This window comes from Mauremys reevesii, linkage group 12 (assembly GCF_016161935.1).
Source record: "Mauremys reevesii isolate NIE-2019 linkage group 12, ASM1616193v1, whole genome shotgun sequence".
Lineage (NCBI taxonomy): Eukaryota > Metazoa > Chordata > Testudines > Geoemydidae > Mauremys > Mauremys reevesii.
Window position 1 is genome coordinate 29,697,365 of NC_052634.1, and position 21,897 is coordinate 29,719,261.

At 57.6% G+C, this 21,897-nt stretch overlaps 1 non-coding gene and 1 pseudogene across 1 annotated transcript; one reads left to right on the forward strand and one right to left on the reverse strand.

Moving 5' to 3' along the window:
• Window positions 1–3,855: 3,855 nt before the first annotated feature.
• On the forward strand, window positions 3,856–4,026 carry LOC120376469 (annotated as a pseudogene).
• Window positions 4,027–20,559: 16,533 nt separating this feature from the next.
• TRNAT-AGU lies at window positions 20,560–20,633 on the reverse strand. The gene has a single exon. It is a non-coding gene; the product is annotated as a tRNA-Thr (tRNA).
• Between the last annotated feature and the right edge of the window lie 1,264 nt (window positions 20,634–21,897).

The window sequence follows — 21,897 nt, forward strand, 5'->3', positions numbered from 1 at the left end:
CCTGCACCACCCTGGGAGGGGAGTGGGGTCTAGTGGTCAGAGTAGGGAGGCAGCTGGGCACCAGGACCCCTGGGTTCTATCCCTGGCTCTGGGAGGGGGGGGTCTAGAGCAGGGGGACTGGGAGCCAGGACTCCTGGGTTTCATAGGGGAGACTGTTTTTTCTTGTGCTTCCCTCCCTAGAGATCCCAGCCCAGCCCCCTAGTGGAGAGTGAGTGGGAGCCGGGGAAGTTGCTCTCCCACTTCACAAACATGATTCAACCTCCCCTCCACCATGGGCTGTGACATCATGGACCCCTCCCTCCCCAAGGCAGACAGTAGAAGCCCCGCCCCCCCTTCCCAAGAAGGGGGGGGTCTAGTTGCACCCACAACAATCCCACTCATGGTTGCAAAGAAACCCCCACAAACCACTGCTAGGACAGGTTCTGCTGCTTTATTTACCACCACGAGCTGCTCCCCGCCAGGCACCACACCCCAGTCACACGCCTTTGGTCACTATGCAGCTCAGTGGCAATCACTGCCCCGAAGTGACTCCGGTGCAGACACCCACAGCACGAACTCCCCCCACCGGATTCTGTCCACACGGAGAGAATTCTCTCCGCCGGGCTCCTTCGGTTCCTCTCGCTGCTCTCCGTCCTGCCGCCAGACTCTGCTCATCTGCATAGCCCCGCCCATGGACACGTGACACCTTCTGTCCTTTTAGTCTCGAGTGAAGGAGTCGCCTGCAGAGAGTGAACACGTCAGCACACGTCACAGCCCCAGCGCACGTCACAGCCGCCGGGCGGGGATTGTCTGTGAGCCCCGCGCTGGGGGCGGGGCTTCAGGGAGAGACCCAGCCCCATAGACAGTCTGGGGCGGGGAGCTATTGGAAGAAAGGATGAGGGGATGGGAGGAGAAGAGGGAAGGGAGAGACCCAGCCCCATAGACCTGCAGGGACAGGGGATCTTGGGGTCAGGAGGGGAGAAGGGGGGTTGGCAGAGACCCAGCCTGGGGTGCAGGAGAAATGGGGTGGGGTGGAGGGAGACATGTCGAGTGGGGGTGGGGTGTGTGAAATGTTGGTCCAGGGAAACTGAGTCACTCCCAGGACATCGTGTGCAGGGGGGAGCACAGGGGCAGGGAGAGAGCCCCAGCTCCAGCCCCACAGAGCCCCAGAGGGATATTGGGGGCAGGGGAGGGGATGGAGGGGGGAGAGACCCAGCCCCATAGACCCCTAGAGGCAGCGGGATATGGGGCGGGGTAGGAGAGGGGATGGCAGAAAAGACACCCCTCTCCATAGACAGGAAATGAGGGGAGAAGGGGAGGAGGGATCCAGCCCTATAGACCTGTAGGGGCAGGGAGATATTGGGGGCAGGAGGGGAGAAGGGGGGTTGGCAGAGACCCAGCCTGGGGTGCAGTGGAAATGGGGTGATTTGGAGGGAACTGGGGAGGAGAAGAGACACAGGGCAGGACACACATTGGGACAGGGAAACTGACTCACTCCGAATACATGGGGAGCAGTGCAGGGCGGAGGCAGATCATGCTGGTCCCAGGGTAATTTCGGGGGGTTCTGATTCCCCACTCAGCCGGGGGGCTCCCCTCTGGGCTGAGGAGCCCTGGGGTGGGGCGGGTGCAGGGGCTGGGTGTGTGTGTCAGGCTGGGGAAGCTGCCTGGGCAGAGGGGCTGGAACTGGGGGGGCTGCAGCAGCCCCTGGCTCGGCGTGGTTTCCATCACACCCAGGGGTTACAGTTGGTTGGGTGGCTCAGCCCCCCCCCCCCCACTATACAGATTGTTCTGGCACCACTGGCCTAGGGTCACCGTCTAGTGCTCAGGGCCTGCCTGGCTCTCCTAGAGCAGGGCGAGCGCCCGGCTCTCCTGGGGCAGGGCTGGCGAGAGCTCTGGACAGATACTAACAGCGCCAGGGAGCCTGGACGAATATTAGTTGGACAGAGGAGCCTGGGGCAGTTTTATCAGAGAGCAGAAATGAATCCCGAACACAGCACTGGAGCCGCAGTGCTCAGCGCGTGGGCCTGGGTCTCCTGCACAGTCTCCCTGCTCCCACTCGTGGCATAACAAGTTCCCTGCAGAGAAGCAGAGGTGCGGGACCGAGGGCTGCAGTGGGGGCTGCAGCACCCCCATGTCTCACTGTGCAAAGCTCCAGGTGCTGTGGGAACAAAGCCAGCATTATTGTGTGATTCCGGAGAACCCCGGAGCTGTGCTGCCCCTGTGCAGTGTGAGCGGGAATTGCACGTTTTCACATTGCTTGTGAACATACCTGGGTACAGTTCACAGGCTTTCCGCACCCCTGACAGGCTGATTAGACACCTGCAGCCAATCAAGGCAGAGCTACTCAGGGCACCTGGGTTTAAAAAGGAGTCACTTCAGTTTGTGGTGTGCATGTGAGGAGCTGGGAGCAAGAGGCACAAGGAGCTGAGAGGGAGAGGGTGTAGCTGCTGGAGGACTGAGGAGTACAAGCGTTATCCGACACCAGGAGGAAGGTCCTGTAGTGAGGATAAAGAAGGTGTTTGGAGGAGGCCATGGGGAAGTAGCCCACGGAGTTGTAGCTGTCATGCAGCTGTTACAGGAGGCATTATAGACAGCTGCGATCCACAGGGCCCTGGGCTGGAACCCGGAGTAGAGGGCAGGCCCGGGTTCCCCCAAACCTACCAACTCCTGATCAGACCCAGGAGGAGTTGACCCAGACTGTGGGTTCCACCAGAGGGGAAGATCACTGAGGTGAGCAAATCTGCCAATAAGCACAGGACCCACCAAGGTAGAGGAGGAACTTTGTCGCAGCCTCTAATTGCAGCGTTTTTAAACCGTCTGCATGCTGCTTGCAGGCTCCTAACACTTGCCACAGCAGCTCCTTTTAACTTCCATTCAACCATCTGTACTTATGCCGATAGGTTGACTTTAGGTCTTTAACTTTGATTGGTAGCTGAGAAGATGATAAATTGGACAGAAATCCGTTCTTCATTTGCTTGTTATTTCCTGACTTCTTTATTCATGGCCTTTTCCTTATTTCCCTGCAGATTGACTAGATCTGGGTGCTGGCAGGGGGACCTGATGGGCTCCTTATTGTCTGATTTCTTTCGGAAGCATTGAACTTGCCAGGGCACAGTCAGATTCTGGATGCTCAAGGTAATGTAACACCTCATGCTCAGCTTTAGTTCTGTTTCTCAGCTCTTTTGGAAAATCAATCTTTAGTCTGACATGTAGCATCCTCGCATTAGGAGATGGCTAATTAATAAGACCATAAACCTTGGCAATCAAATGGAACCTGAAGTCCACAGAAGAGCCCGAAAGGCCCTTGGGGAGTGGAGTGCAAGTTGAGGAAGACTTCCCTGCACAGCTTCTCTCTCAATTCTCGTTTTCCTGTATTGAGCGCAAAAGTTGGGAATCAGCTCAGGGTAGGATTATACCATGTGTGTGCAGTGGTTAGACAAGAAACTGGACTGGTATGGAGCAAAACTATCTTATCTGTGCCTGATGACTGTACGTTTGAGAAGGAGCAGAAAAGAGCAGTGGGGCTGCAGTACAGCGCTTGCATAGGCTTTCTCTGGCCTGTTTTGCTGTAAGAGTTAACAGTGAGAGATTGTTAGTCACAGGTCAGTGGGTGGGTTTATGCAAATTAGGCGTGTACAGGGAAACCAGCAAGAGGAAGGAGGGTGAAAGACTTCTCTGTCTTTGAACAGAATTGTGTGTTAAGGGCTCTTGCTTTGAATTCTTCCAGTGGAGTCATTTCGGGGAAGTGATCATCACTTTGAGTTACCTAGTTATCAAAGCCTCGTGAATGGTGTTTGGCGCGTGTCTGGGAGCTCCTCGTGCTGAAGTATAAAACAGTGGGGGAAGAGCGGCTGCCTAGCATCCGAGACTCACAGCATTGCTTCTTGGCTCCTTAGAGCTCTTATCAGTTTAATATCTGATAGGTCCTTTATTTAAGGACTGTATGTTAAATTGATTTTTGAAACAATGGGATGGAATAGAAGCTTGCTCTGTTCACCCCATGCATTGACCTGGTATTGCAGTGTCTCCAGGACCAGTGCCTCTCCTTCTGGGGAGAATTGTCTGGTTAGAAAAGCAGAAAAAGTTTTACTCTAAAGATGCTGATTTGAGAAGATTTTTTTAAAGTAGTTGAAAAATCAGGTCTCTTTATCACTTTGGTTTCTTCATAACAACATATTGTTAAAATTTCTTGGGAGTGTTTTCTGAGTCTACAGATGTGAGTTTCTTTGTTTTGCTGGAGGATTGTTTTGAAAGCTGGGATTCTTCTGTTTGCTGTGAGTCTTTTCAACAATATGAGGGATGAATGCTTTCCAGACTGAGGGTCTGTTTGGGAGATGGTTGGTTGGGGTGGTTTCTGTGTGTGTGTGGGGACACACAGATTGGTAGTATTTGAGGTCACATGTATATCAATAACTGGATGAGTTACACAGACTTCTCCCCACCCAGCCTACGTTCCATGTATCTTGACTGAGCCTGCCGCCCACCATCCCAGAGCAGAAGCCTGAAGCCTGAGCCCCACCGCACGTGGGGAGGAGGGGAACTCCCACTGGTTGCCGGCTCCTGCAGTGTTTATGACTCCGGAAGGGGGTAGGGACCAGCCCCTGCAGGCAGCCCCGGGGGAAGAGCCGCTGCTTTGCTGCCCCCGACTCCCCCTCAGTTACAGCCCGGGAGGCTGTGGCCACAATAAAAGCCCCTGCTGGCCACATTTGAGAAATGCTGGAGCCTCACAGTAAACAAATCCCAGCAGGTTTGTCACACCCTGTCCCCCACCCTGGGGATTTCCTGCCCTCTCCCACCCAGACCAACCTTCCTGGAAGTTCCCACCCCCTATGTATTTACTGCCCTTTCTCCCCGCCACGGGAACCCGCCAACAACTCCCTGATAATCCCTCCCTCAACTGGCTCCACTGCAGCCATTTCCCTTCCCCGGCCCCTGGGAGGACGGAATGAGCTGGAGCAAAACATGGATGTTGCGCTGCAGCCTGTTAGGGCAAAAAGGGCAATTGGGGACATGTCAGAACAGGAAACCATTTCACAGCACAATTCCCCCCAGGCTCCTGCGACTGCGGGGCTTGTTTCCGATCCTTAGTCCGTTCACGTCTCCGGGCAGAGTTCCTCTGGGCGGCATCCGCTGGCTCCCTTGACGCCTTCGAGGAGCAGTGGGGGCTGTCCGGGGTTCTCTGCTCAGTGTCCCCGTCAGGCTCCCTTCTTATGACCCTTTGACCGCACTCCTGTCCCTGTTCTTTTATTAGTTGTCCCCCGCAATTAGTGGGTTTCTGAGGCCCTATGCAACCTCCCCTTAGGCTGGGGGGGGGGGAATGCGTTAGCATGGGGCGGGCTTTGGGTTTCTTGGAAACCCAATAGACACAGATATTCCAGCTTGTCCTGCATGTGACAGAAAAATTCAAATCTAGGGCTGTCAATTAATCGCAGTTAACTTACACAATTAACTTTAAAAAAATCACGATTAATCTCTTTTAATCACATCGTTAAACAATAGAATACCAATTTAAATTTATTTTTGTTTTTCTACATTTTCAATTACAACACAGAATACGAAGTGTACAGTGCTCACTATATATAGTTTTATTACAAATATTTACACTGTAAAATATAAAGTGCTGCAGTGCAATCTCTTTATCATTAAAGTGCAACTTGCATATGTAGATTTTTTTTGTTGCATAAGTGGACTCAAAAAGAAAACAATGTAAAACTTTAGAGTCCAGTCAGTCCTACTTCTTGTTCAGCCAATCGCTAAGACAAACAAGTTTGTTTACATTTACTAGAATAATGCTGCCCGTGTCTTATATACGTCACCTAAAAGTGAGAACAGGCTCTCTCATGGCACTTTTGTAGCCAGCGTTGCAAGGTATTAACGTGTCAGATATGCTAACATCCATATGCCTTCATACTTCAACCACCATTCCAGAGGACATGCTTCCATGCTGATAACGCTCGTTAAAAAAATAATGCGTTAATTTGTGACTGAAGACCTTGATGAAGAACTGTATGTCTCCTGCTCCATGATTGTATCCGCATTCTGCCATATATTTCGTTTTATGGCAGTCTTGGGTGATGCCCCAGCACATGTTGTTCAATTTAAGAACACTTTCACTGCAAATTTGACAAAACACAAAGAAGGTACAACGTGAGATTTCTAGAGATAGCTACAGTGCTCGACTGAAGGTTTAAGAATCTGAAGAGCCTTCCAAAATCCAAGACGGACGAGGTGTGAAACATGTTGTCAGAAGTCCTCAAAGAGCAACACTCTGATGCGAACAGTACAGAACCTGAACCACTAGACAGGAAAATCAATCTTCGGTGGGTGGCATCTGACTCAGATGAGGAATATGAATGTACTTTGGCAGGGGCGGCTCTAGCCATTTTGCCACCCCAAGCACGGTGGCACGCCACGGGGGCGCTCTGCCGGTCGCCTGTCCAGCGGCTCCGGTGGACCTCCCACAGACGTGCCTGCGGATGCTCCACCCCAGCCGTGGGACCAGCGGACCCTCTGCAGGCACGTCTGTGGGAGGTCCACTGGAGCCGCCTGCCGCCTCCCGGGACCAGCAGAGCGCCCCGTGGCATGCCGCCCCAAGCACGCGCTTGGCGTGCTGGGGTCTGGAGCCGCCCCTGTACTTTGGATCATTATGGAGCAGTACCTGTCATCAGCATGGAAGCATGTCCCTGGCCTCTGATTGCTAGAAGCTGGGAGAGGAGAACAGGGGCTGGAGCTCTCCATGGCCGCCTGGTCTGGTCACTCCCTCTGAAGCCCATAGCCAAGGCCAGCCTTAGGGGTGGGTGACACCAGGGAATTGCCCAGGGGTACCATGGTCAAGGGCGGTGCTGTACAGTAGCAGAGAGGTGTGTGCTGCTGGTGTAAAGTCAGAAACTGCTCCCGGCTGGCAGGGGAGTGCTGCTTGGGGTGGTGCCCAGTTTTCTCCCTGCTCCCTCCTGGCATAGGAACATGGGGGGAGGGAGGGGAAGAGAAGGGGGAGAGAGCGGTGATGAGCGGATACTGCTCCCCCCAATGTTCCTCCGTGCCCCCCTAGGGGGCCGTAAGGGGGGAGCAAGGAGCGACATCAGGGCTCCCTGCATCCAGGTCACCTTCCCACCTGGGCTGCATAAGGAGGACAAGAGCAGCAGCCCAGGTGGGGAAGGTGACCTGGATGCAGGGAGCCCTGATGTCGCTCCGTGCTCCCCTCTCACAGCCCCCTAGCGATGTGCGGAGGAGCAGTGTTCAGGGGCGGCGGGGGGAGCGAGCAGCAATGCAGCTACTCCGTGCATCCAGGTCAGTTTCCCCACGTGGGCACAGGAGGGGGTGCAGGGGTTAGGGGAAAAGGGGGCACAGTGCAGGGATTACGGGTGCAGGAGGAGGCAGGGGTTAGGGGTGCCAGAGGGGGGCACAGGGTTAGAGGCGTGGGGGAGGACGCAGGGTGAACAGTGCAGGGTTAGAAGCACAGGAAGGGGCACGGGGCTCTCCTGTGGCCCAACCCCACAGGAGACTGACCCCATGTTTAAAGAACAAACCTCTATACTAAGGGCTGCAATATCCACTGGGGTGAGACAAACTGCATCATCTCCTTGCTGCCCAGCCTGTGAGAGCTCTGACTGTCTGTCTATAAAGGGAACAGCGAGTGGAAGTTAAGTGGCTCCAGGACATGCTCTGTTAGAGTCCCACCGGGAACAGTGAGCAGAAGTTAAGTTGCCTCCTGTTGTATAACTGATGGGTGGGGGGGGGGCAGCAGGGATTAGGGCATGGAGAACGGGGGTGCCTGACAGGTGTTGGGCTGCGGGGTTCCCTGCTGCGGGGTTCCCTGCTGTAGCTCCGCAGACTGGAGCCTGCTCCTCCTGTGCAGGGCCAGCTCCAGCTTTTCTGCCGGCCCAAGCAGGAGGTGGGAAAAGGACAAGCTGTGGCTCTTCGGCGGCAGCTCAACCACATTGCTGCTTCTGCAGCAGTTCGGCGGCGAGTCCTCCCTCCCTTCCTCTTTGGCAGCAATTCGGCGGCAGCTCAAAGACTAAGACAGGGAATGAGGGACCCGCCGCCAAACCAAAGACCCAGCCGTGCTGCCCCAATACCGGACGGGCCGCCCCTTTGAATTAGCCGCTCCAAGCACCTGCTTCCTACCCTGGTGCCTGGAGCCAGCCCTGCTCCCATGACAAGCAGGGGCTGGTGCAGAGCGTGGCAGGGCAGGGAGATGACATCTCCCCTAATGGCGGGGCCTTTTCACAGCAAGGGCAGCACCTCCCCGCAGGAGCACAGACCCCACCTGCTCCTCCTGCTTTCTCCTGACACCAGCACCACCCTTCCCAGCACCGCCTCATGGCAGCATCTGCTTCCGGACTCGCACCAGAAATGGGAAGTCTGGGCTGGGCCTGGCAGCGGCTGTCAGGAAATGGAAGCAGGAGACACGACCACTCCCATGGTGCTGTGGGGCCCGTCCTGGCTGGTGGGAGATGGAGGCAGTGGACACTACCACTCCCATGGTGCCGTAGGGTTTTCAGGTGGGGTGCCCTCCCGCCAGGGTTGGGCTCCCAGGGAGGTTTGGCAGCTTAAGGGACTGGGTGTGGGGGTTGCTTGGAAGAGGTTTGAGGACCAACAGCGAAGGGGAAGTTGGACACTGGCCAGAATACCAGGGACACAAGGCAGGTGAGGTGATACCTGTTACTGGACCAGCTTTGGAGCCACACAGGGTCTTCTTCATGCAGGGGAAAGGTGCTCAGAGCATCACAGTTCAATAGAAGGTGGAACCCTCTGCCCCGAACATCAGACATTCCCCTACTTCCTGGAACGGGGGGGCCTGTCCCCATTGTCCTGTAAACAGCCCCACCATGTACCCCAGAGGTGGCTGCATCTTAGCACCAAGACACCAGTGGTCACTGCTCCAGAGGAGATGGTACATATAGGCCACTGCCCTACGTGGCCCCACACGTTACTGCCCCAAGAGGTGAGGTACACACAGGCTACTACTCAAACTGGGCACCTGGGGTCACTGCAGCAGTGGTTGGGGGGATACATGCAGGGCACTGCTGCACATGGCCACCAGGGGGCACTGCTGCAATGGTGGTGGTGGTGTGGGGGGATGATAAACAGGCCACTGCCTGAAGTGGCCACTACCACAATGGTGTGGGGAGAGGGGGAGGGAGATACCAATAGGGCACTGCCACACCAGGGCACCACGGGGAGGTCACTGCTCCAATTAGTAGAGATACACATCGGGTAGTGCCCCAACTGGGGGCCCTACCCCAGAGAGAGAGGGGGCGGGGGAGAGAAGAGGAAATCAAAGGCCACTGCCTCACTTAGCCACCAGGGGTCACTACCTAAATAGGGGGACACACACACAGGGCACTGCCCCACCTGACCAGCAGGGGTCACTGCCCCAATAGGGGGATATACAGAGCGTATTGCCCCACGGGGATGCCAGGGATCAGTGCCTGCCATACCTGGCACAGGGGTAGAGGGGATAGGGTGACCAGATGTCCCAATTTAATAGGGACAGTCCCAATATTCGGGGCTTTTTCTTATGTAGGTGCCTATTACCCTCCACCCCGTCCCGATTCTTCACACTTTCTATCTGGTCACCCTGGGGGGCGGGGGCAGGGAGGAGGCTACACACAGGGCACTGCCATACTTGGCCACCAGTGCACATCCCTAGTGGGGGAGTGACACACACCAGGAGCAGGGCTCACTGCCACAAAGGGGTTGGAAGATACCCAGGGCACTGCCTGACACAGCCACCCAGGCACCCTGCCACCTTGGGGGAGGTGAAGAACACACCTCAGGCACTGATTCCTCTGGCTACCAGTGGTCACTGGCCCAATGCAGGGTTGGGTGGAGTAAATACACACAGGGACTGCCCCACCTGGGAACACGAGTCACCGAGATGAGAGTGGGATCATGAGACGGCACTGCCCCAATGGCTGATATACATACAGGGCCCTGCCTCACCTACCCACCAGCGCTCACAGGCACAATGGCAGTGGTGGGGTCACATAGGCAACTGCCCTCAGTGCCCACCAGGGGTCGCTGCAGCAATGCTAGGGGGATACATGCCAGGCATTGCTGCCCCTCGCCACCAGGAGTCACTGCTCCTACGAGAAGGCACCTACAGGACACTCCCGTGCCTGGCCAGCAGGGGTCACTATAAGTGGGGAGGGGCTATGGGGAAGCAGAGAAAGAGCAACTAACTGAAGTGGGGAAAATCGTCATCTACCGGGGAGAAAGAATGGACTCGGCTAGGACATCGCACCAGCTCCGGCCAGGCTGGATACCAGCAATTCGGGGCTGGAGAAGCTCCAGCTAGAGGCTGGGCAAAGCCAGGTGACCTTGGTCTCTGTGCTGAGCAGGCAGCGAGGAGGGACAGGGAACCCCCCGGCAGGGCCGCCCAGAGGATTCCGGGGGCCTGGGGTCTTCGGCAGCGGGGGGCCCTTCCGTTCCGGGACCCGCCACCGAAGTGCCCCGAAGACCCGCGGCGGACCCCCCCCCCCGCCACCGAATTACCGCCGAAGCCGGACCCGCCGCCGAAGTGCAGCCCGGTCTTCGGCGGTAATTCGGCGGAGGGGGGCCCCTGCCCCGGGTCTTCAGGGCACTTCAGCGGAGGGTCCCGGAAGGGAAGGGCTCCCCGCCGCCGAATTACCGCCGAAAACCGAGCTGAACTTCGGCGGCGGGTCCCACTCCGTCTTCGGCGGTAATTCGCCAGCGGGGGGTCCTTCCGCCCCGGAGCGGAAGGACCCCCTGCCGGCGAAGACCGGGAGCAGAGAAGCTCCCGCGCCCGGCCCCGCAAGAGTTTTCCGGGCCCCCCGGAGGGAGTGAAGGATCCCGCTCCAGGGGCCCCGAAAAACTCTGGTGGGGGCCCCTGTGGGGCTCGGGGCCTGGGTCAAATTGCCCCTCTTGCCCCCCCCTCTGGGCGGCCCTGCCCCCCGGCCAGGGTCTTGCTGCCCAAGGAGGGGGAGATCTGTGGCAGTTTTGGAGTAGCTGGTTCAGCAGCCGTGAGCCGCACGCTTGTCCCCGCCTGAGCTCTCCAGGAGCACATAACACACAGGTGCGCACTGGATGTAGGCACCAGTGTAACAACAGGGCCAGACTCTGCTGAGTGCTGCCTGTGAGAGACAGGGGCAGAGTCAGACGGGCAGATGCGGGCAGGAGATGACAGGGCCAGCGGCCATGAGCTGAACCCATCACAAGTCCAGCCTGTCACCATCCGTCCCTGCAGCTCTCCATCTGTCCCGCTGTCCATCCAACCCTCAACCCCCATCCGTCCCCAATGTATGCCACACACCCCCCTTCACCCATCTGCCTCACACACTCATCTATTTCCTCATGCATCCTACTGTCCCTCTGATTGGCCTTGCAGTGCCCAGCACAAGGAGGCATAGTGGACCCTGAGCGAGGCTTTTGGGTGATGCAGTAATGGAGCTAGCAGGTGATAAGGGGGGTTCTGGGCATCTCTAATCGCAGCCCCTCTTCTCCTGTGCCCAAAGCCATGACCGCGAGCCCACCCCTCTCAGTCTCAGCCCCACAGCCCCAAAGACATGACTGGCCACTCACGCTGTGACCCAGTTACAGCAATGAGGTCTCCCCGAAGATAAGGGGTGGGAGGAGCAACCCCTTATCCTGGCAGGCAGGACACATCCTTCCCAGTATGGCAGAGACCCTGCCCGTGGGCAGATAGACCCAGCTGAGCCCATAGGAGACTGGGGAGGGCAGGGGGGAAGATGATGCGGGCAACTGAACATGACAGGTGTCCATGAAAGCAGAGAGAAAGTTTGAGTGTAAGTTGTCCAACACAGAGACAGAAACCTCGGAGGAAGAAAGAAACTCAGAACAAGGAGTCACCCTCATGGATCCAACCTTCTGCTAGGAGCACACACCACTCCTGGCCAGAGAGATGATCAGCCCCACAAATGGCAACATCATCTCCCTTGAAGCCACAGCTAGTCCAGAAACCCACACCCAGGTAACGGGACGTCCCTGCCTGGAGCCAGGGGGGCTGTGACCAGAGCCCTTCCCAAACCAGATACTTCTCTCACTGACAGAGACAGCTACTCTCATCCCAGCTGGGCAGGTCTTGCCTGGCATCAACAGGATTCACCCTGTCACTGCTCTCGCTCACTTGCCATCTCACCTCGGGGCTGGACTCCGTCTCCGCGACTCCTTTTCCCTTGGTATGAAACACAACACAAGAGGAAAAGAAAAAGCAATGGTGGCGAGGCTCCTCTTCTCGCTACTCACGCACCCCAGGGCTCCGGCTTCAACCCTCCTCCCATTCTGCCATCACAGCTACAATTAGAAATCTGAGCCCGGGGCTCACACCTGGTTGTCTCCCCAATCCTTGGCGCTGTCCAGCATGTCTCCCTCCACAGAAGTCACCTGGCCTCGTCTTAGACTCCATCTTCGTATTGCTCTTCTCCTTCCCAGAGCTCCTGCTCTGCTCCTCAGACCTGTCTGTGCTCAGCTCTGCAGGCAGAGGGGAAGGGGCATGATGGGAACACACACACCCCATTCCAGACACCACGCAGCATCCACAGGGCTACCAAACCATGTCACCTTCAGCCAAAACCACCCCCCACCCTGAGGGAGCAAAAAGCCTTGGTGAGATCAGCACACACAAGCCAGGAAAAGATTAACACCCACACCCAGCCCAGCCAAAGTGGGAGCTTCCCCCACTTCCCGGCCACAGGTCCACGGGGCTCATGGATGGAGGAGTTTGGGGGGCTGTGGGGGCCCCTGAAGGACTAGCTCAGCGTGCGATGAGTGACTGGGATGTATGTGGGGGCCGGACTGTGGGTTGGGGTGTCCAGGGGGACCCCAGGGAAGGGACGAGGGGGATTAGGGATAGAGGAGGGTGTGGTTACCAAGGTGCATTGTGGGAATGTGGGATTTAGAGCCCAGAGTGGATGGGTGGGGGCGGGTTGGAGGACCCCACTGTGGCTGAAAAGGGGAACCCAGCAGGTTGGGGGGCAGCAGAGATTGGAGATGAGGAACCTCACACCCTGGGGATGGACTGGGGGAGTGGGGGGGATGGGAAAGTGGGGCCCAGCCGTGGGGAAATGGGTTGGAATCAATTAGGGGCAGGGCGCTGAGGTGGGGTGTGCTGAGGGTGGGGATGGGGCAAGAGGAGAAGGAAGGGGGTCGGGGTGCTGAGAACGGGGGGGCGGAGGAGGTCGGAGTCGGGCGAGAGGAGGTGGTCAGGGTCAGGGTGCTGAGGACGGGGAGGATGAAGGGGGCGGTGCGCTGAGGATGGGGAGGAGGAGGCAGGGGCAGGCCGCTGAGGAGGATGTCGGGGTGGGGCAAGAGAAGGTGGTCGGGGTGGGGCGCTGAGGGCGGGGGGGCGAAGGGAAAGGCCGGGCAGTGGGGGGTGGGGGAGGGGACACCGGGGGTGGGGCTGGCAGGAGGGTCACAGGGGACGGGGGGACACTGCAGGGGCAGGTGGGGGAGGGTTGAAGGGGCTGTTGGGGCCCTACAGAGGGAGAGGAGGGGGTGGGGCTGAGGGGCCCCGCGGCCCCAGGCTGCCGCTTGTGGGGCTGCTCCCAGGCAGCTCAGCCCCCCCCCGCTGCCCCCCAGGCCCAGCTGGGGGGGGGGTAAGCCCTTTCACTCCGCGCTGCCTCTGCCCGCCCCCCCCGCCCGGATCCTACGCGGGATTCGAATCCCAACGGCCGCAGCGCGCGCCCGGGGCGGGGGGGAGGCAGCGCAGCCTCGGGGCAAGGGAACCGGGGCCTCCCCCCACGCGCCGAGTCTCTGTCCCGCGCTCTCTCCGCCAATCAGGGAGCGGGGAGGGGCGCGGCGAAGTGACGAGTTACGGCCCCTCCTCCAATAGAGGCCGCATGTGTGAGAGAGAGAGAGAGAGAGAGAGAGAACTACGCTTCCCAGAGTGCACCGGGAGGGGGCGCGTTGTCTGAGCAACCGGCTCATCACTTCCGCTCTGAGACGAGCCAGGAACTACAACTCCCAGCCTGCCCGGGCGCCTCCGTCCTCCAGCCCAGGTGAGGCGGGTCCCTGGGTCAACCTGACACCTCCCCACCCAGCGCAACTCCTCATCCCGCCCCGCCCCAGGAGCCCCGCCCGCCCGGTGCAGGAACGTGCTCCGCGCCGCGCCGCCCCTTTCACCCCCGCAACGCCTCCCCACCCCAACCCCTGGCGGGCGGGGCCGGGTCTGGCTCTGCCCGGGACTGGATCCCGTGTCCGCCCGCGGGATGTTCCCGCGCCCCTTGTAACCCCGGCTGGGTGTGAGCGGGTCGGGTGGGTCCGACGGGCCCAGGCACCGGCCGCGTGTCACCCCGACTCCCGCTGCCCCGGCCCCACCCGGGAGCCCGGCTCAAACACCCGCTGCAGGGACAGTGTCACCCCGGACAGACCCGCCCCGGCCTGAGTGAGTCCTGCTCCTTCTCCGAGCCCCGCTGTGCCCGCCCCAAAGCCCCGCCCCTTCCCGAGGTCCTGCCCTCACTCTGCCCCTAACCCCGAGGTCCCCACCTCACATCGCCTGTTCCCCTAATCCCGCCCCTTTCCCTGAAGTCCTGCCCCGTCCCTTCCTCCAAGGCACCGCCTCCCATTGCCCTTGTCCCCAATACCCCACCTCCTCCGCCCCTTCCCCGACTCCCCACATTGCCCCCATACACCCCTCCCTGCACCCTTTCCCCAAAGACCCACCCCACATGGCCCCTTCCCCGAGTTCCCACCCTTGAGCTTCCCTTTCTCCTCGAGACCCGCCCCTTCCCCCTGGGACCCCGCCCCTGCACCACCCCTTCCCCCGAGACCCCACCCCTGCACCACCTGTTCCCTCTAATCCCTGCCCCTGCATCGCCGCTTCCCCCGAGACCCCCCCCCCACAGCGCCACGCGGTGCCCCCAGTGCCCCCTCCCCGCCTGCTTCTCCCTTGGCCTCCTCTCTCCCGACTCGGGGGCAGGGGGTCTGTTGGATGGAGCCATATGGAAATACGGGGGAGGGGCAGGGCTGGGAGCCAGGACTCCTGGGTTCTCCCCCAGCTCTGGGAGGGCAGTGGGACGAGGGGGGTAGAGTGGGGGAGGGGTTGGGGGTACCTGCTACCCTCGCGGTGACCAGCAGAGCCCCCTGCAGCTTGCCCCCCCTAACCACGCGCTTGGTGTGCTGGTGCCTGGAGCCGCCCTGGTTCCAGCCCCTCTGCCCAGGCAGCTCCCCCAGCCTGACACACACACCCAGCCCCTACACCCGCCCCACCCCAGGGCTCCTCAGCCCAGAGGGGAGCCCCCCGGCTGAGTGGGGCATCAGAACCCCCCGAAATTACCCTGGGACCAGCATGATCTGCCTCCGCCCTGCCCTGCTCCGAGTGTATTCGGAGTGAGTCAGTTTCCCTGTCCCAACGTGTGTCCTGCCATGTGTCTCTTCTCCTCCCCAGTTCCCTCCAAATCACCCCCTTTCCCCGGCACCCCAGGCTGGGTCTCTGCCAACCCCTTCTCCTCCTGCCCCAATATCTCCCTGCCCCTACAGGTCTATACGGCTGGATCCTCCTCCCCCTTTCTCCCCCCAGCCCCTCATCCCGCCCCCCACTATCTCCCTACCCCAGTCTGTCTATGGGGCTGGGTCTCTCCCTGAAGCCCCGCCCCCAGCGCGGGGCTCACAGACAATCCCCGCCCAGCGGCTGTGACGTACGGTGACGTGATCACTCCCCGCAGGCAACTCATCCACTCGAGATTGAAATGACAGAAGGTGTCACGTGTCCATGGGCGGGGTTATGCAGATGAGCAGTGTCTGGCGGCAGGACGGAGAGCAGCGAGAGGAACCGAAGAAGCCCGGCGGAGAGAATTCTCTGCGTGTGGACAGAATCCGGCGTGGGGAGTTCGTGCTGTGGGTGCCTGCGCCGGAGTCACTTCGGGGCATTGATTGCTACTGAGCTACATAGTGACCAAAGGCGTGTGAATGGGGTGTGGTGCCTGGTGGGGAGCAGCTCATGGTCATAAGGAAAACAGCAGATCCTGTCCTAGCAGTGGTTTGTGGGGGTTTCTTTGCAACCATGAGTATGATTGTTGTGGGAAACCCCCCCCTTCTCTGGTCGGGCGGGGCTTCTACTGTCTGCCTTGGAGAGGGGGAGGTCAATGATGTCACAGCCCATAGTAGAGGGGAGGTTGAATCATGCTTGTGAAGTGGGAGAGCAACTTCCCCGGCTCCCACTCACTCTCCACTAGGGGGCTGGGCTGGGATCTCTAGGGAGGGGAGCCCAGGAAAAAACAGTCTCCCCTATGGAACCCAGGAGTCCTGGCTCCCTCCTGCTCTAGACCCCCTCCACTCCCTGGGCCACGGATAGAACCCAGGGGTCTGGGTGCCCAGCCCCCTCCTGCTCTGAACACTCGACCCCACTCCCCTCCCAGGGTGGTGCAGGGGTCACTGGGTCCTGTCTCAGCTCTGCGAAGGGCCGTGACTGATTTTCCCAAAGTGCTTCCTTCTGAATGCAGCACATCTAACCCCCCCGCCCGGCCCGGTCGCTGCCCACCCCCGTGTGGGGGCACCAGCACTGTGCCGGGTCGTGATGGGAAATTGTCCAAGCTGGCCCAGGAGAGACGTGTGTGTCCCTGCTGCCCCCTGCTGGTGGGGCTGAGCCCCGCTCTGTGTGTGTGTGTGTGTGTGCACGTGTGGTGGCTTTGCAGGATTTTTTATCCTGCAGCAAGTGACACACACACACACATTGACGCACAAAGGGACTCACACAATCCCAAGAACACTCACACACAACACACCCAGAGGGGCATGCTAGCCCAGCCCCCAAAGAGAGAAACAATCACACCCCCAGCCACACTCACAATCACCCCCACACACCAGACTATTCGGAATCGTGCTCAGAGACACAACCGCACACAGTTCACTCCCACTCCTCCCAACACAAAGACCTCCTGCCCCACACAGCATGTGCTGAGGCCTGTGGAACTCACTGTCACTGGACAGCTACTGATGAGAATGGACCTTTCCAGGAGACCAATAGACGTAGCCGTGGCGACAGAGGGGGCTGGGTTCCCAGGGTCTGACCCGGGCTGAGACTGGTTCTGACTTAGAGGGGTCTATCCAGCCGGGGGCAGCGTGACACACACACAAACCCACCAGCGCCTTTCTTAGCAGGTCTCCCAGGCCATCCCCCGCCCCGCTCCCGGTTGGGTAACAAAGGGGCAGTATGGGCCACTGGGCCGTGTCGCAACCCGGCCCCAGCCCCTCACTCCCACACGCTGGTGAGTTGAGTAACTGCTGAGAGATTGCACAAGAGAGAGTCAGAGCCAGGGAGAGAACCCAGGAGTCCTGGCTCCCCCGACACACGCTAACCCCTGGACCCCACTCCCCTCCCAGGGCTGGAGATAGAACCCAGGAATTCTGACCACCAACCCCCCTCCCCCGCTCTGACCACTAGACCCCACACTCCCCTTTTAGATTTTAGTCCCGCTGCCTCTTCTATCCACCCACCCCACCTGTCCATCCCTTTGCTGCAGGTTTCTGGGGTGTCACCCTTGCTCTGCACTCCCCCAGTGCAGCCCAAGGCTTTTCCTCCCCCCAACCACACATCCTCTCCCCCTCATGCTGGATCATCTGCTTGGCCCCCTGCCCACTCTCGGGGTGCGCTGTGCGGCGTGGCTGGGGATTGTGCAATGGCCCAGCACCAGGCAACGCAGAACGGACACCACATGCCCTGCCCGCCTCACCTGAGCTGCTCTCCAGGTGCATCGGAGCCCAGTGCCCCGCACCTGGGCCCTCCTGCCCCATAGGAGGTGAGCTGCAGCCCCCGCCACACTCCGCAGAGGGGAGAAGGGTCAGGCCGGCCAGCCCTTGTAAGATGGGGAAATCACCACCGGGGTCAACGGTATGGGGGCTGTGACATATAGAGAAACGGTTGTTGCACCGGCAGAGGGCAGCTGACCATTCGCACACACATACACACACACACACAATTGCAAACATACACAAACACCCACATAAATCCAGCCAACATCAACACAGCTACTAACAGATGCAAATACATGCACAAATCCAGCCACATGAACACACACACATTTGCACAGCCACAAACACAACCCCCAGAGCTGTAATAACACCCCCCCACACACACACAAAACCCTTGCAGAAAACCACACAAACACATGCAGAAATCAATTCATCCATCCATCCACCCACCCACACATACACCGTCCCCATTCTGTGCACACACCTTGGGTCACTGTGACACTGAAGACTTCAGTTGGATGGGGGGCCCAGCACCATGTGTCTTTCCAAGCAAGGTTGAGCAATTCCCCTTGTGTGGCCTCATGCAGGTGATGGCTGATTTCCCCAATTTACAGCCAGTGGTGAGCTCCAGCCAGTTCACACCCATTCACAAGAACCGGTTGTTAAGTTTAGAAGCCTTTTTAGAAGCGGTGGTTCCAGGACAACCGGCTCTAAAAAGCTTTTAAATTTAACAAAGGCTCATACAGCTGTCTGCCTGGCCCCAGCTCACCTCCCCCTCTTCCCTGAGTGCTTTGCCCTCCTTCTCTTCTGCTTCCTGCGAATCAAATGTTCATAGGAAGCCAGAAAAAAGCAGCAGGCAGGTAAGCTGGGCACGGGGGTGGAATAGCTCCCTCTGGCCCTGGCCGAGTGCCCCAGCCCGGTCCCAGCCAAGCACCCCCAGCTCGGGCCCGGCCTGGGGAGTTGGGCCTCGGGCCCCGGTGCTGGCTGAGCAGCTCTGGCCCCGGTGCCGGCCCGGCCCGGGGAGTCGGACCCCGCAGGGCGGTTGAGGTCCCCCGGGAGTGGACCCGGTCCCGGCCCCAGGCAGTGTGGTAAGGGGGCAGGGGCAGGGAGCAGGGAGGGTATTTGGTTGGTTGTGGAGGGGTGGATAGGGGTCAGGGCGGTCAGAGGGCAGGGAACAGGGGATTGAAGGGGCAAGGATCCCGGGGCAATCAGGAAGGAGCAGGGGTTGGATGAGGTGCTTGGGGCACTCAGGGACAGGGAGAAGGGGTGGTTGGATGGGGCAGGGGTCCCGGGGCCATCAAGAATGAGAGGAGGGGTTGGATGGGGCTGCAAAGGGCAGTCAGGGGACAGGCAAAGGGGGGGATGGGTCAGGGGTCCTGGGTGGGGTGTCAAAAACATGGGGGGTTGGATGGGGCATGACCTCCTGGGGGGGCACGACCCCCTCATGAGGTGAGAAGGAGGGAACCGGTTGTTAATATTTTGGCAGCTCATCACTGCTTACAGCATAGTGACAACCATACTACACAATTCTTATAACTTCATATGCATGAATGGTATACGTCTATGGGTAGAGAAATGACTTTCAGCAGATCATATCCTTTCCCCGATACCTTACAAGTCATGCTCTATATGTAAGATCACGATTATATGAAAATGAGGAATATGGGGTTACAGCCGCTCCCCAAAGGTCTAGAATGTCACACTAAGATTCTATTTTCATTTACGTAACCAACTTTGACCTCTCTGCCTAACACTTATAATCACTTACAATCTATCTTTCGGTAGTTAATAAACTTATTTTAATGTTTTATACTTGTGAAATTGTCCAAAGTGCTTGGGAAAGCTGCTCAGATTAAAAGGCTGGTGCATGTTCACTTTCTTTTGAGGAAGTGGTGAATTAATTAATGAGCTTGCACTTTTCAAGAGATTTTGAGCAGTGTAAGATGGTACATGTCTGAGGTGCAAGGCTGAGGGCTGGGAGATATGCTGGTGTCTCTCTATGTATAATTGAGGAGTGGCTTATAGAGCATTCATGCAACTTAGTTGGGTGCATTGCTGCATGTTGTTGGCTGAGTGATCACAGCACATGGAGGGGGTTTTGCTGCTTGTCACTAGTGCAGCATTGTAAGACTCAGCCCAGGCTGGAGAGAGAAGAGGACAGAGCAGTTCCACAGTTTGGGATTGTACCCCACGGATCCCACCACACAGAGACCCTGCTGTGACCAGCCGTGGTAATACTGTGCTTAGTGCTCTGCCTTGTAGCTTCAACAGCTGCACATGCAAGATGAGTTACAGTGACCTTGACCTTGTTTCCATGTTTATCCAAAGCCTCCTTTTGACAGTTGTCAGCAAAAAGACCTGTTTCTTTTGCAAGCATTTGTATGGCTAGCCAGAGTCGGGCTTCTCCATTAACAAAAAAGATTGACCAAAGGGGACAAGAGGAGGCACGTTCAGCAAGGCAGCACTAGATGCTGGATCCTGAATCTGCTCTTTATCCAGCAGCTCTCTTGGCAAGCTCTGCCATGGTGCCACGCTCTGGGACTTCTCCCCGAACTGCTCCATTTTTCATCAACAATAACATGAAAGGTGAAAGGACTGTCACTCTCCATTTCCTGCAAGCCCTGCAGAGAACCCTCTAGAAGGGGCTCTGTGCACAGATATCCCCAGTGAATTGCATGGGCGCATGACACAGGCTCTCCTGTCACAGCAAATTGCAGCCGGAGCAACCTCCTTGCCAATGCCAATAGCCTTTTCATCAACACCAGACTGAGGATTTGATTCTCTCCAACGCTCTGCTGGAAAGAAGCCTTTTTCTTCACAAGCAATTACTTGGATTGTCAAGGGAGGTCTCTTCTGTTTCCTAGGAAGACACAGGAAAATGTGAGCAGAGGAGACAAAAGCTATAGAATAAGGCACCACTGGGAGTTGAACCCAGGATCTCCTGTTTACTAGACAGGTGCTTTAGCCTACTAAGCCATGGTGCCTTCCCCAAGAAGACATTTGCAACCACTCCACTTGATGGTCCAAGACTAAACCTTCAAATTCCAAAGTAAAAATGTTGCTCATTTCCATCAAGACTTGCAGACCTTGAGCAGGCTGGATCAGTGCACAGAAAGCCACAGCTGAGCTGACAAAGGGCTTCTAACATGTGCTTCTCCCACCAGCTGCTGTGATCAGATACTGATTAGTGCTCTGTGTTTCAGTCACAGCAACTTCAGCTCAGCTTTGAGTCATGGTAACCTTTCCATCAGCTCCAGATTTACCACTTAACACTTTCTAAGACTTAGCTGCAAGGAAGGGTCTCTGTGTCTTGAACAAGCACTTACAAGGATTGTGCAGTAAGGTCTTTTCTTTTCATGAGAAGAAATAAAATAAAAGAAAGGAGCCTGACAGACAAGCCAGGTTCAGCAAGGAAGAACTGGCTGGCCAAGCCAGGATCTCCTGGTGAGTAGGAAGGCTCTTCATCCAGCTCTTCCCAAAGATCACTATCTAGAGGCCACTTCCCACAGAGACTGATTATGGTTACAGACACATCCTGAAATTAGAGCAGGATATTTTAAAGCTTTATCTCACAGTAAAGTAACACAATTCAACCATGTCGGCACAGAGGAGAAAGCACTCCGTCATTTCACAGTTATTGCTACTGATCTCACTGACAAACTTCCTTTTCTCAGGGCTGCTCCCAGCACTTTAAGGAGTTTTTCCTCTTCTCCCTTCCAGCTGTGGTGATGGGACTGCAGCAGCTCCCCGGATGGCCAGCTTTGCTCTTTCACTTACATCCTTCACTGCTTTGGCTGAAGCTGTGTTTGCCAACAGTTTAATCTGTAGCTGAGACCGCAGGTACCAGCAGCTAGTTACAAAGGCTCAATTCCCATCACCAGCAGTGGGAGGTTATCCTGGGCTGCCAGGGCTGCAGGATTTGGCCCATGGACAGTCAAGGTACTACAGCAGCTACATTCTTACATGCTGAGTCCTGCAGCCTATTACCAAACTGCTCTGCCATAGTCTGCAGGGGGCCTGACTTGCTGAGAATCTGGCAGAAGAGAGACCCTGGAGCACAGAAGGAAAATGTCCTCAGCAGTCACAGCCGGCAGGAGCAGCAAAGACTGAGTATCAGACACACTTTTTCACCAGGGCAGTAAATGTGCACAACCCCCTGATATATTCTCAATTCACTCCCCCTCCCAAGGAAGCCCTATTCTGCTCTATTACACTCTCATGGGATGAGAGGGAAGGTTGTCTCATGGA